The sequence below is a fragment of the Phascolarctos cinereus genome, unplaced genomic scaffold (assembly GCF_003287225.1).
Source record: "Phascolarctos cinereus isolate Bilbo 61053 unplaced genomic scaffold, phaCin_HiC Scaffold_3;HRSCAF=262, whole genome shotgun sequence".
Classification (NCBI taxonomy): domain Eukaryota; kingdom Metazoa; phylum Chordata; class Mammalia; order Diprotodontia; family Phascolarctidae; genus Phascolarctos; species Phascolarctos cinereus.
This window is the reverse complement of record NW_027555736.1, coordinates 152,579,073-152,593,891: the sequence shown is the minus strand read 5'-3', so window position 1 is coordinate 152,593,891 and position 14,819 is coordinate 152,579,073. Positions and strand designations below refer to the sequence as shown.

Below are 14,819 nucleotides of genomic sequence, written 5' to 3'. Positions count from 1 at the left end.
GTAAACTATACATATGTATAAATATGTGTGTGTGTGTGTGTGTGTGTGTGTATTTCAAAAGTATTTCGAAAGGACTACTATTAGTATTTCCAAAAAAGACTACAAAGGCACCAGTGATTACTGACCCATATACTTACTTTCTCACCACTATAAAAATATTTATGAGAGTGTTCTATGCACACTCCTCACAAGCTTCTCTGGCTAAGCCTATTTACATCACACAAGTAATAGGAGCCAAATAAAGTGTCAACTGGATATTATTTCTCTAGAAGTCTGTCTTTCCTAAACTATTTAAACTTGATCCAGTGAAACTGGACACTATCAAAGAGGCAATTGTGAATTTTGTCAATAGAAGACAGTATACTTGAAAAACATAAATTCCCAGTTTGTAGACAGGGAAATTAGGTGGTGCAGTGGATAGAGCACTGGGCCTGCAATCAGGAAGACTCATCTTCCTGAGTTCAAACCTGGCCTCAGATACTTACCAGCTGTGTGACCCTGGATAAGTCACTTTAACCCTATAAAATGAGCTAGAGAAGGAAATAACAAACCACTCTGTTGTCTTTGCCAAGAAAACCTCAAATGGGGTCATGAAGAATTGTACATGGCTGAAATGACTGGACAACAACAACAATAACACATATAGTTATCTGATTTTGTTGAGTAGACAGCTGGAAAGCTATTTCCTGAACCTAAAGAATTTCTTTTTGAATCCTTTTCCACTCTCCTAGTGAAGTGGAAATGTAAATCTCAGGAAAGAGAAGTCAAATGAGATCTGAATGATGAGTATGATGCATTAAAAGAGAAAAGATAGCATGGCCTCACCAACAGTCATTTTGTCCTGGAGAAATTTCCAAACTGGAACACCCCTCTCCTAATTGATGGTGGCCTCTCCCAATTCAAAACTATTTCAGAAGAACAAAAAAGCAACTATGCTTTCACTCCCAGTTCTCCAGCCACCTCTTCAATTACCTCACAGTTGCCTTGTACCTGCATGAATATCCTTTCCCCTTTCTCTCCCATCCTGTTCTTCAGTTATGAAACCATGAACCATGATCAAGTCAACTCTGCATTGTTCCTGAATGAGCTATATAAATCCACTCCCCAGTGGCACCAATCACCATCCTAGTAATTTTGGGATGCAAAGTACCTCTCCAATGGCTACTATTCCACATTGTATGTTGTCTCCCCAATTAGATTGTAACCACCTTGAGGTCAGAGACTGCATTTGCTTTTTATGTTCATATTCCCATTGTTTAACACAGTGCAAGGCACACAGTAAGCACTTAATAAATGTTTTTTTACTCATTTATCCAATTCATCCATTCATCTCAATGAAAATGTGGAAACATACAGCTTTTCACAGAAAATTCCCAACACAAAAATTCTTGAAAGGTATACTGAATACAAGATCCTGATGTTTTTCATTCTTACTGATAAAAGACTCAGAGCAAAATCCAATTTTAAAGGTTCTCCTCCAGCAAAGTTAGCATGCAAATATTAAATTAATGTCATATAAGAGTTGTTGATAGATGTATCCATAAAATATAGCATAGCTTAATGATCTTCTGGTTATAATTTAAATCAAGGAATAACACAGGAGACATATGTTCACCAAAAGATATTCACCATTGTCAAAGAACATGCCTATGCAAAACTGAAATGTAGGAGGGATCACCCTACAGATGATGAGGTTTTCCACATATTCTTGCTGTGGATGACATTGCTGATTGCACTGAGTCCTAGAATATTACAGAGTCCTCTCAATGAGATCTACAACCACTCAGAAGAGATTGACCTAGTAATATATACAGGAAAAACCAAGTATGCTAAAAACTAATTGTGTATACAGAGTTTTAAGGTTTATAAAGAACTTTACATATGCTCTCTCAGGTTACCCAAATTAGGGCATGCAACTGGATGGGAAATTCATGGGGTTAACCTAGTATATATACATCTCAATATTAAATGGGAAGAAGAGAGCAGACTAAATCACATTTGAAAAATTCTAGTGATTTCAATGATTTCAACCAGCTATTCTACTAGTCCAATGTTTTCAATTAATTTTCCCCTAATAATGCTTTTGCAAATTATGGAATATCATGATCTCAGAAGAACCAAAATTGAAGGTGGCTCAAAGGATAACAATGAGTAGGCTGTGGTGTATCATCAATGATGGCTTTTGTACACAAAATGGTATGCCTCAAAGGCATGCAAGACCAGAAAATAAGGTGGGCCAATCATGTAGGGAGAAGAAGGGATAATAGATGGACAGCCTGAGTTTTGCACTGAAACAGGCAAAATATTCAAAGACCCATTAAAAGACTGCTAGTATTTGGGAGGTAGATCCTTTATATAAGATTCAAGGTATGACATAGCTGAGAATTATAAAGGATTAGGAGGCCATGAAATCACAGATCCACTGAAGTTAACATTTGGATCCATTAATCCAAAGAAGTTGATTTGAAGCAATTCCATCACATATGTTTCTGTAAGGCCAGAAGAGCCTCAGAAACTTTGGGTATTCCTAGTTGTCAAGGAAAACAACATAAAAAAAATTCTCATCTGTAGGAAGGCAAGTTGTCAAAATTCTTAATAAGGAACTGATGTGAACCTGTTTTAATCTCAGCCAATCTTCAAAACTTACTTCATACATGGAGCACTTGTACCTGTATTGAAGGAAAACTTTTTCATAATCTGCTCAAATTTATGAGAAACTCTCATGTTTGTTTCAAAATATCTCTAAATTCTTTCATTATTTTGGCTTTGGGTCTTAGGAATTTTTTCTTTTATCATCAAACCACTTCCGTGTTGATTTTTTTCTTTAAATAAAAGCATGTTTTCCCACGGAATTCTGAAGATTTTGTACCATGTTAAATTAGCCCAGCCTTTTCTTTGAGGATTTATTCTGGAACATGGATTCTTAGCATTAAAAGGGATTTCAAGACTATTGACCTCAGTCCAATCAGTAAATTGCTCAATATCATTTATAAAGCACCTTTTTATTGTTAAATCATTTTTTAGTCACATCCAACTCTTCATGACCCCATTTGGGGTTTTCTTAGCAAAGATACAGGAGTAGTTTGCCGCTTCCTTCTCCAGCTCATTTTACAAAGGAGGAACTAAGCCACTGTTTCCCCACATCTGAACTAAAGCAAACAAGGTCAAGTGACTTTTCCAAGGTCACACAGCTAGTAACTGACTAAGACTGTATTTGAACTCAAGAAGAGGAGTCTTCCTGACTCCAGGCCCAATGCTTGCTCCACTGAACCACTTAAGTACCCTAATATATACCAAATACTGCACTAGGCACTGGGGATACTCAGACATAAAAAAAATAATCACTTCTCTCAAGGAATTTGCATTCTATTCTGAGAAATAACATGTATTTACATATGCATTATCATATATATATGTATACATATATATATACACACACACACATACACACACTATAAGAATTTATATATATATATATATATATATATATACATATATGTATATATATACATATATACTATATAAAAATGCATATGAAGGAAGCAAATACAAGGCAACGGGTAGAGGGAGACACTAGTTGCTAGGTGTTTCCTAGCAACTCAACACATCAAGATAAACCTCACATTGGAGAGAGCACTGGAGCTAAGTTTGGAGGCAGAAGTCCCCCTCAACATCTCTGACCCCTGCTCATTCAGCCTCTACTGGAAGACCACAAAGAATTAGGAAATTTATTGCCTCTCAAGGCAGCCCATTCCTCTTTGAAAAAACTAAATTTTTAGAAAATTTTTCCTTGCACTGAGCTAATATTTGACTGTACTTTTAACCCACAGCTTTTAGTTCTGTCTTCCAGAGTCAAGCAGAACGATCCCTCTTCCAACATGATAATCCTTCCAAAACCTGAATATACCTATTATGTCTCCCCTAAGATTTTTCTTTGCTGAGCTAAGCATTCCAAATTCATTTGGACTATGATATGGTCCCCCAAACAGGAAAATGCCATAGCGACTGGCCAAGGAAGAAATCAACAAAAATATAATCTCTCTCTTTCTGGATATTATTTTTCTATTAATCTATTTTCTTAGCTCTGACCACTGACTTCCCTAGGTTCCTCTAAGTCCCAATTATAATGCCACCTTCTACAGGAGGTCTTCCCTAAGCTCTCTTACTTCCAGTACTTTCCCTCTTTTAATTATTTCCAATTTATTTGACCTCAGATATTTACTAACTCTATGGTCCTGGGCAAGTCATTTAACCTTGTTTGCCTCAGTTACCTTATCTGCAAAATGAGCTGGAAAAGGAAATGGCAAGCTACTCCAGTGTCTTTGCCAAGAAAACCCCAAATGGATTCATGGAGAGTTAGATACGACCGAAACGAGTCAACGACAACATTTATCCTGTACATAACTTGCTTTGTATATATTTGTTTCCATGTTGTCTCCCCCATTAGACTGCAAGCTCCTTGCAGACAGTTGCTGTCATTCACCTCTTTGCACGCCCAGCATTTAGCACAGAGTCTAGAACATAATAAATGTTCAATAAATGTTTATTGGTTAGCACTACACTTCCATTAATTCAAGCACTGTATCTTCAGCCTTGCATATCCATAACTCAGAAGAAAAGTAATCTTCAACTGTCTCCAGAATAAGGTCCCCAATTGCACCTTAACCTTAAAATGTTTCTTTCCTAAGACATCATTTTGTCTCAATTCCCAGAAAGCATTTGACATAGTCTCTCATAAAATCTGTGTGTCTAAGAAGGAGAGATGGATGTCAAGCATTTTGTAAACCTTAAGGTTCTGAGATAGACACAGACATAATGTCAGTTATTGTTATTGCTGCCATGCTGTGGTCTACATGGCAATACAGTTAGGTAGATTTGGAGTTAGTTCAATGACAAGACCTAAAAAGTTGATTTCTACTTGGAGGGAGATCTGTAAACAAATGCCTTAGGCTTAGGGAATGTGTCTCTGGCCCCGTGCTATTTAAAATGTTTGTAAAAGACTTGGACAACAGCATAGATAGAATACTCATCAAATTTATGGATGAAACAAAACTAGGAGAAATGACTAACAAAGCTGGAATCTAAAAAGAGTTAGACAGGCTGAAACTATGGGCCAAAGCTCAATGAGTCAACAGTGTGATGTGGCAGCAAAAAGGATTTTGCATTAAGAGAGGTAGAGTATTTAGGAAACAGGTCCACTGTGCTCTGCTCTACCAAGGCCACATCTGGCACACAGGGGTCAGTACTGTACACTACGCTCTAGGAAGGACATTGACAAGTCAGATCGTCCAGAGAAGAGAGACTGTGAGTGTGAGGGGGCTCAAAGACCATGCCATATAAGGATCAACTCAAAGAACTGAAGATTGGTTGTAGCTTTTTGGTGGGTCAGTTTTGCCTGTAGAAAAGAGGATTAAGAGGCTCTGCCTTTTAGGACTTGAAGATTTCTCATCTGGAAAAGGGATCTGATTTGTTCTGCTTGGTCCCCAGAGGACAGAAGTAAGATTAATATGTGGAAGTTACAGATTTTCTTTTATGTATGGAAAAACACCAACTCTCTTAACCAACGAAGCAAAAATGAAATGGGCTGCCTTGGTAGTTGAGACTTTTCCTTCCCTGCCCCACAACTCCCACTAAAAATCTTAAACTGAAGGACAGATGACTGATGCTGGAGATGTTTTACAAAGGATGTTCAAAAGAGATAATATCTGTGAAGTTTTCAGCAGCGTCTGGCATAGAAAATGCACTTAACAAATGCTTGCTCTCTTCGCTCCCTCCACCATCCTTTATAAAGATAGAGATTAGAAAAGGTGGCATTTGAGATCTCTTCCAATTCTGAGATTCTGTGATTCTATAGCCACATTTTTTAATTTAATGTTTTTGTAAATTGTATTTTTTTTTTCCAATTACATGTAAAGATAGTTTTCAACATTCATTTCTAATAAACTTTTTTTTTAAGGCAATTGGGGTTAAGTGATGTGCCCAGGATCACACAGCTAGTAAATGTCAAGTGTTTGGTCTGAGGCTAGATTTGAACTCAGGTCCTTCTGACTTCAGGGCTGGTGCTCTATCTGCTGCTCTACCTAGGTACCCATCTAATCAACTTTTGAGTTCCAAATTTTTCTCTTTCCCTCCCCTCCCCAAGACATAAGTTTATTGCTTTCACCTTCTAAAACTTCTGGCCACAATTTCTGTCAATGGCACTGAACTTTTTACTGACTCTTCCTTCTCCTTCCTATCCAGTCAGTCACCAAGGTCCATTGATTTCTCCTCCCAATCTTGAATTTCTTCTTCCTAACTTGAGATTTCTTGAATCTCTTCCACTTTTCTCCATTCTAGCTGCCATTACCAAAGTATATCCCCTGACACTACCTGGAGCACTGCAATGACATCCTAACGGATCTTCCCTCCCCCTTCATAGAATTCATTCTTCAAATTCCTCTTCATATTGCTAGGCTAATCCACCGGAACCATGAATCTATTAATTAAATACCTGCTCAAAAATCTTCAAAGTCTCTTGTTGTTTGGTTGTTTCAGTTGCGTCCAACTCTTTGTGACCCCATTTTGGGTTTTCTTGACCAAGATATTAAGAGTGGTTTGCCATTTCCTTCTCCAGCTCATTTTATAGATGAAGAAACTGAGGCAAAAAGGATTAAGTGACTTGCCCAGGGTCACACAGCCAGTAAGTGTCTGAGGCCGCATTTGAGCTCAGGTCCTCCTGACTCCAGGCCTGGTGCTCTAACCATTGTGCAATCTAGCTGCCCCTAGGCCGCTTCCTACTATCTGCTAACCTACAAGGGCTCCCTACTACCTACTTACTGAAATTCATGTTCCTTTGCTGTGTATTCAACAATTTCATAATTTGACACCATCCTGCCTTCTAAATCTTCTCTTATACTGCTCTCTTTCTTCCTCTCCTCCTTCCTCCCTGTTTTACATCCATTTCCCATACCCCAACCTCACCTTTCTCCTTCTCTCTCTCTTTTTAGCTTTCTACACTATCAATTCCTAAACCCCAAACCCATTGCTACAGCACTTTCAGTAATGTCCACAAAACTCATCATTCTGGCCCACGTTGCCCAGAAACTTTAAACGTTTAGCTCACATACTTAAACCTATGAATCAGTTTGTAGCTTCAAAAAAAATTAGGCAGCAAGCTAAAATAAATTAAATTTTTCTCCTCCCTTTTCCTTTTAGCTTTTGGCATTCATGGGAACTATGTTTATAGAAAGGACTAAAAGTATTCTCTTAATCTACTGAAAGAGATATGGAGGAGAAGGTAGGAGATGAGAAAAAAATATGGTTGGGAGCCAAGGGACAACTTCAGTATTTGTGAAACATTCTTGGGTTTTAAGATTTGGAAACTATCTGTAAGATGAACTTGGTTCAAATTCTGAAAGGAGTCAGTATGGTGAAGTGGATAGGGTATTGGACACAGAGTTAGGAGGATGTGAGTTCAAATCCTGCTTTCTAACATGTTGAATATGACCCTGGGCAAGTCATTAACTCTCTAAGTGTGAGCTTCCTAATCAGTTAAATGGCAATGTTGGACTAAATGAGCCCTATCATCCTTCCTAGCTCTATATTTATGATCCTATGACAAAGGCAATTAGATGGCAATTAGAAAGCATTATAGAGAAAGTTGTGATGACAGGAGAAAAATACAAAAACTCGTGCAAATTTGTGTGGCTATCCATTTGTTTCCATAAGAGATGTAGTAATATGGTGGAAGGGATCTGAAGCCTTTCTTGATTCCCTTAACTGTTCAAGTTTTCTATCTCCTCCTTAGATTACCATGGAGATATTTTTCAAATTTATGGGTTGTATCCACCCAGTCTAATGTTCCTTGAGGGCAAGGATTCTGTATAGTGCCATCCTCATACTCTCAGCAAATTGCATATAATTGTTGTTCTTGCTATTCAGTCATTTCAATCATCCTTGTGACCCCATTTGGGGTTTTCTTAGCCAAGGTACTGGAGTGATTTGCCATTTCCTTCTTCAGCTCATTTTATAGATGAGAAAACTGAGGCAAACAGGATTAAATGACTCATCCAGGGTCACCCAGCCACATTAAGTGGACAAAGATGCTTCCTGAGCCTAGGCCTGGTCTTCTATCCACTGTACCACCTAACCTCCAGGAATCAGGAAGATCTGAGTTCAAATATGGCCTCAGACATTTACTAGCTGTGTGACTCTGGGCAAGCCATTTACCACTGTTTGTTTCAGTTTCTTATCTGTAAAATGAGCTGAAGAAGAAAATGGCAAACCACTCCAGTTATCTTTGCCAAGAAAACTCCAAATGGGGTCACAGAAAGTCAGACACAACTGAAACAACTAAACATCAAAAACAACAAAATGCTTGTTGCGCAGAACTAAATCAGAAAATCTGAGTTCAAATTTGGCTCCAGAATTATTTTGGTCAAGTCACAATTTTTTGGATCTTACATTCCTCCCATCTTGAAAACGGGGCTGGTATTTAAACTACCCTATGCCACAATGTTATTATGAAGATAAAGCGACGATAATATATACACAGCACATCATAAGTCTCAGGGCACTGTAGAAATATAATATATCATTAGATGTACCCTGTTGATCCATTCCATTCTACTATCTAAATTCATGGTTCTAAGTTACACTGACCACTAACTGAAAAATACCAATATTTAATTCAGACCACAATTTTAGAGAGAACTAGATCTGTGCTTTGCCATCTCATGATGAATGAAGTCAATGACACACATCTTTTTTTTTTCTTTGACATTGTTTAGCCCAGAGAAGAGTGGCCAATCTCATTATTCCAAAGAGGTGACAGTAATAGAAGAGAGAAAAGAGGCAAACACCACAAAGTCATATATTAATGTGCATGTGCTCTCAGAATCATCAGGACAATTTCATCTTTCAGATTAATCTTAGAGTTCAGTTAGGGTTCTTTGAAATAGAACTGAATCACTTATATAACACAGCTTTACCTTTTTTTTTTAACTCCTCCTTCCTCAAAGCTGATATTCAGTTTCATCATCACTGTCCCCTTCCCAATACACACACACACACACACACACACACACACACACACCCCAGCTACCTCAGGTTAGGATGACCAGTTCATTTCTAAAGTTCTCTGGCTGAAAGGATCCCTGAGAGATTGTTTCATCTATTTTTTTGACAGGAGATAAGACAAAACTAAATCAGCCTAGGTTAGAAGTGGATAGGTACAGGAGGGATCAATGTCAGTCTTAAAAAATAGTTTTAGAAATTACTGTTTTGCTGCAGATTACACTGTGGTGTTTATTTTCATGGTTGCTTAATGTTGTACTTAATGATTTTCAGGAAAGGGGAATCTACCACTGTTAATAACATCCTTCCAGTGCCTAACAATCCTTGCCTCAAGATTTAGAGTCCCATGAGATGAGAGATATAAAGCATCTAGTCTATCATTTTTCTTCTTTTTCTGTGGAGCTTATTTCCTGCTTCTTCCAACAGCCTGAAGTGTATTCATCAATAAAGGAAAGATTATCAGCACTTTCAGACAACAACAACAACAACAATAACAAAAATGGTTAATGGAGCTTTGAACCATTTAGCCAAAGGAAGGAGATTGTCCTACTCCTTTGCTTCTGGAAGGCACATTTGCACATTCAAGGAAAATGATGACTTCTGACAGAGAGGATTATAGTATTGCAATCTCTCCAATTACACGCCTGAGCACAAAACCTTTATTATGTCATTCTTACTGAGACAGCAGAACACAGATGGAAGGACCATGCTCCTCTCCAGACATTTGGAAATGGTTAAATTATTTTAATTACCAGACAAATATGAAATAAGCAGGAGACATTTTCCAATGTAACTAAGTAGAGTCCAACTGGAGGCGGGTGGTAGAGGAGAGAGAAAGATGGAATGTGAGCAAATCCCAAAATATGTAAAACTGAACCCTGCAGGCACTGCAAAGGTATCTATCTAAATGGGTACATGTGCAAAATGAGGAAGGAGATTTCCTTATATGGAAGGGCTTCTGTTTCTTCAAAATAGGAAAGCCATAGGAAGATACTTTCTCATACATTCTTTCATTCCATCCACAACAGTGATCATGAAATTCAAATAAGATGCAAAAAGAAAAACGAAAGGAATTATGCAGCTAGGAAGACATTCAGACTTAGAAGATTATAGATTTAGAGCTGGCAGGAACCACAGTCATGTAGTCTAACCTCATTTTACAGATGAGGAAACTGAAGCTGAGAAGTTAAATTAATACCCAAAGTCACACAGGTAGTAAATGGAAGATTTGGGATTTAATCCAGGTACTGTGCCATGGTTGCCTTGGAAAAGTATTATCTAAGGAGGCCTAGATCGTCTTATTTTATCTGAGCTCACCTACTCATCTCAACTCTAAAAATCAGAATATATCAGAATATATATATATATTTGGCCTTTACCTAGAATGTATGTACTTGGCAATATCCTTCCTCAAACACTCCCTTATCTGTGTGACCCTGGGCAAGTTATTTTACCTTCACCTGCCTTAGTTTCCTCATCTGTAAAATGGAGATAACACCTTCCTCAAAAGGTTGTTGTGAACATCAAATGTGATAATAAAAGTAAAGCTCTTTGCAAACCATAAAACATCATATAATGCTAGTTACTATCATTATTACATCAGATACATTCAACCACAGAGGAACTTAGAATTACATATGGTGTAAACTGGTGGTCTCCAAACTTGAATCTAACACTCCAAATCCAATACTTTCCATTATAACACACAGATATATTTTCTTACACTGATGTGGAGGGTGGTAAGGGTTATGCATTTTAATAAATAATCCAATCATCACCATGAAAGGAGTGACCCTGAGAAGACCCTAGGACTACATCTATAGCCACAATCAAAATTGTGCAATACGTGCACAAAGTTCATTTATTTCATAACAAATATGATCCACAAATAACTGAAAGCAAAAAGGCTATTTGTATAAGAATGAGGGTAAGTCAATTAAAAATAAAAACCAAAACATGACTTGTTATTGCCACAATCACATTATTAAAGGCACAAATAATGGGTTGAAACAGTCAGGAAAATTTTCTTTCTGAAATCATATATCTAGCTGTCTCTAGGACAAAATAAAAATTAACCTGATATTTAATATGACTCCAGTCTCCTTTTCCAGACTGACTACACATTTCTCCCTTTGGTACACTGTACAGTCTGGCCAAACTGGTGAATCTGGTTGGTTTTTCCCCCCCTAACCTGCTATTCCATCTTCTATCTTTGCCCAGGCTGTACTCCATACCTGGACATCTTCCATGCTCAGAATGAACTCTTCCTCGCTCAAACTTCATAGAATAATAATAGAAACTGATATTTAAATAGCCCTATAACATTTGAAATATACACATATAATCTCATTTGAATCTCACAAGAACACTGTAAGATAGATATTCCAAGTAATGTGAACTTCATTTTATAGAAGGGTTAGATGCCCAAGGTCACAGAGCTATTGTCAAAGGTAGGATTTGATCCCAGGACTTCCTGACTCAGAGTTCAGTCATACTGTCCTCCCACTGAGGAAACAAAAATAGCCTGAACCTTGATGAAAAAAGCAGATATGTCTGACATCTAATAGCTGTGTGACCCTGAGGAAGTCACTTATCTGAAAGTCTGTTTGCTCATTTTTGTTATTTAGTCGTTTCTAGAAGCTGGCAGCCATGAAGAACTGGGATTTCTTTTCTTCCAAGATCCCACCAACTCTGCTCCTCTGACAGGTGCATGTTATTCATTAATCATTCTCCAATGAGGAGAGTCTTATGTAAATGGATTTGAGTCCCAGGTTACATTAAAAAAAATGGAAATAATATTATCTAGAATACCTAGCTTATAGGATTATTGTAAGACTCAAATGAAATAATACATTGTAAAGCATTCGACAAACTTTGAAACACCACATCAGTTATTATTCCTGTGTTCATCTTTACTACACATTAGCATTTTGATTATAGCCATTGCTGGCTCTTCATTAATTCTATTCAGATCCTTGAATAGACTGTATGTGTTTTACCTCTCTAGAATCATAAGGAAAAATGGCTATCTCTGCCTTATATAATATATAGCAACTACATTTACACAGAAGAGAAATAAGGAATAAAGCTCCAGATTTAGCATGTGAAAGAAAAAGTTGGATTGATAAAGGCCCCTAGGGCTAAACAAATTAAAATTTAATTTAACTCAGTGGAATGAAGTTTGAATTCTATTTGAAGGGACCTTAGAGATTGCTCTAGCCCAATTCTGCCCTACTACATTTTACAAAATGAAGTCACATAGGCCTTGAGGGCTGACTTATTCAAAGCCACAATGGTAATTAGTCAGAGTCAAGATTAGAAGCCAAAGCTCATGCACTCTTGTTTAGTGTACTTTCTATTACACCAAACTGTCTTTCATTTGATCTTCTCTAATATTTCCACAGTTTTTTTTCCCACAGTTTTACTTACCAAAGATGCCACAAACATTGTCAAATAATAAATGCCAATTACTGGAAGGTATTCTCTCTTTTTTTATTTTAAGAATTTTATTCAAAAATTGAGGAAAAAATGAGAATGTCTATTTGTTGCATTGTCCCGCAGCCAGTTTTCTCCATATTTAAAGGTTGTTTTTCTGTTTTTAAATTAAAGTGTGATTCATTCTGTCTGCCTCCATCCATAACTCAGTTACTTCCTATTCAGGAAGTTAAGGCATTGACACATGGGTATCTTACAGTATAAGCCATAGGGGATCGGGGGAGTGTTAATCTAATGCACCCCAACTTAAAAGCCCATAGGGAACCTCAGTTCACTCAGTGAAATAACACAACCAGTTCTTTGAACAAACTCAGACTTCTCCTTTCACCTACACATATTGCGGTGCTGGCCTGTTACCACCTCAATTCTCACATAACTCAGGGCTTAAAACTGGGCATTTCCATAAGACACTTGTCATTGATGGAGAGAATAATTACTCAGTGCTCTGTGCCTGCATAAGGGACTGAGTTGGCCACAGCTTGAGAGAGAAGGGCTCCTTCTTTTGGCTTCCAGCTTTGAGAGTGGATAGATGTGATTCTAGGTTTTCTTCAGGGAAAAATCCCCAGAGGAAAAGAAAGACTTTGAAAGAAGTCAACATGTGGAGAAGCTACTAGTATGAGCATGTTCCTATGTCTAGCTCACCACACAGAGATCACAGGGAATTTCCACTTAGGTGAGAACACAATTTCTCTCTCTCTCTCTCTCTCTCTCTCTCTCTCTCTCTCTCTCTCTTCTCTCTCTCTCTCCTCTCTCTCTCTTCTCTCTCTCTTCTCTCTCTCTCTTCTCTCTCTCCTCTCTCTCTCTCTTCTCTCTCTCTCTCTCTCTCTCTCTCTCTCTCTCTCTCTCTTCTCTCTCTCTTCTCTCTTCTCTTCTCTCTCTCTCTCTCTCTCTCTCTCTCTCTCTCTCTCTCTCTTTCTCTCTCTCTCTCTCTCTTTCCCTCTTTCATATTTTCCTTTCAGTGGGAAAGTTCATTCACTTTGTGCATTCTGTAGTATTACTATTTTAATCTGTATAACTTCTCTGATTTCTGTTTGCTATAAGTTTAGACAAATCTGTTTATTTGTCATTCACCTGTGCTAGCCTTTGTTTAACTGTGATCTGGTAGGAAGAAAATTAAACTTTTGCATATGCTTTAGGGCACTCCTTCCCAATTAAAGGACAGTGATCAGGAAATGGTGTGAACCTAAATATGGTTTCCTAATGACTAGCAAATATTTTGTGGAGTAGACAGATAGAATTTTCATTTATACCCTTTCTCTGAGGAGAGCAGAGAAGGCCAGTTTTGTGGCCATAATATCCTGCTCCCTTCTGGGTCAGAATAAAAGTATCCCTTGGATATATATTCATATCTCCCTGTGAGCCATATTTTGACAAACCCATATAGGCATACATATAACCTACCTGGGAAACATATACACACATCTTACATTCAAATCTAATTGATTTCTCATTATCAAACACTTCGCTATATTTTGAATACCTCTTTGTCCTTTGTCATTCTTGGACTCTTTCACCACTCCTATATCTAAGAATTTTAAGCAACCCTGGTCCCATAGTATCACATTCCCATCAGACCTTAGAGGGCACCAGGGAAGGCCACTGGCCACCCTAGATCCTATACCTGGTATAAGCTCGAACAGGACTCACTCTTTGGGCCAATAAATCAAATTCTTCAGCTATGTTGATGTCAAACATTGTGATATTCTACATACAAATATAGCAGTCCATAACAGCTATGGTATTGTGTAACTAGGTTAGAATCTTAGTCTATTCAAAAATAGTAATTTAGCTATTCTCAGTAATACAATGGTCCAAGACAATCCCAAAAGACTAAGGATGAAACATACTATCCACCTCTAAAATAAAAGAACTGATATTGTCTGAATACAGACTGAAGCATGCTATTTTTCACTTTATTTCATTCAAATCTTCTAGTACAAAATGACTAATATGGAAATGTTTTACATGATTGCAAAAAATAGTAATTTAACTTGCTAACCCTTAGTTACTCTGATGAATTTCTAATCACTGCCAGGAAAACAGATTCACCAACCCCAATTAACAAAACTCTGGAGTATTATCTCAGTCAAGAGTCACATTTTAAAGAAAATAGTCCATTCTATGAAAGTGAAATGAAATGTAAGAAGAACCTAGAGAAACTGCCATTACTTCAATTTTTTTTCCTTTTTGAGCTTGGAATGTACATGGAGAGTTACAGTGATATTCTTATGACATACTTCAACAACAAAAATGCTTGAAATACATTTCCT

At 37.5% G+C, this 14,819-nt stretch overlaps 1 protein-coding gene across 1 annotated transcript in view; it reads right to left on the bottom strand.

Annotated features, from left to right (window-relative positions):
• The window catches only part of THSD4 (thrombospondin type 1 domain containing 4), an 891,140-nt gene that overhangs the window by 450,296 nt on the left and 426,025 nt on the right, over nt 1–14,819 (bottom strand). The gene's annotated exons all lie outside the window — the stretch shown is intronic.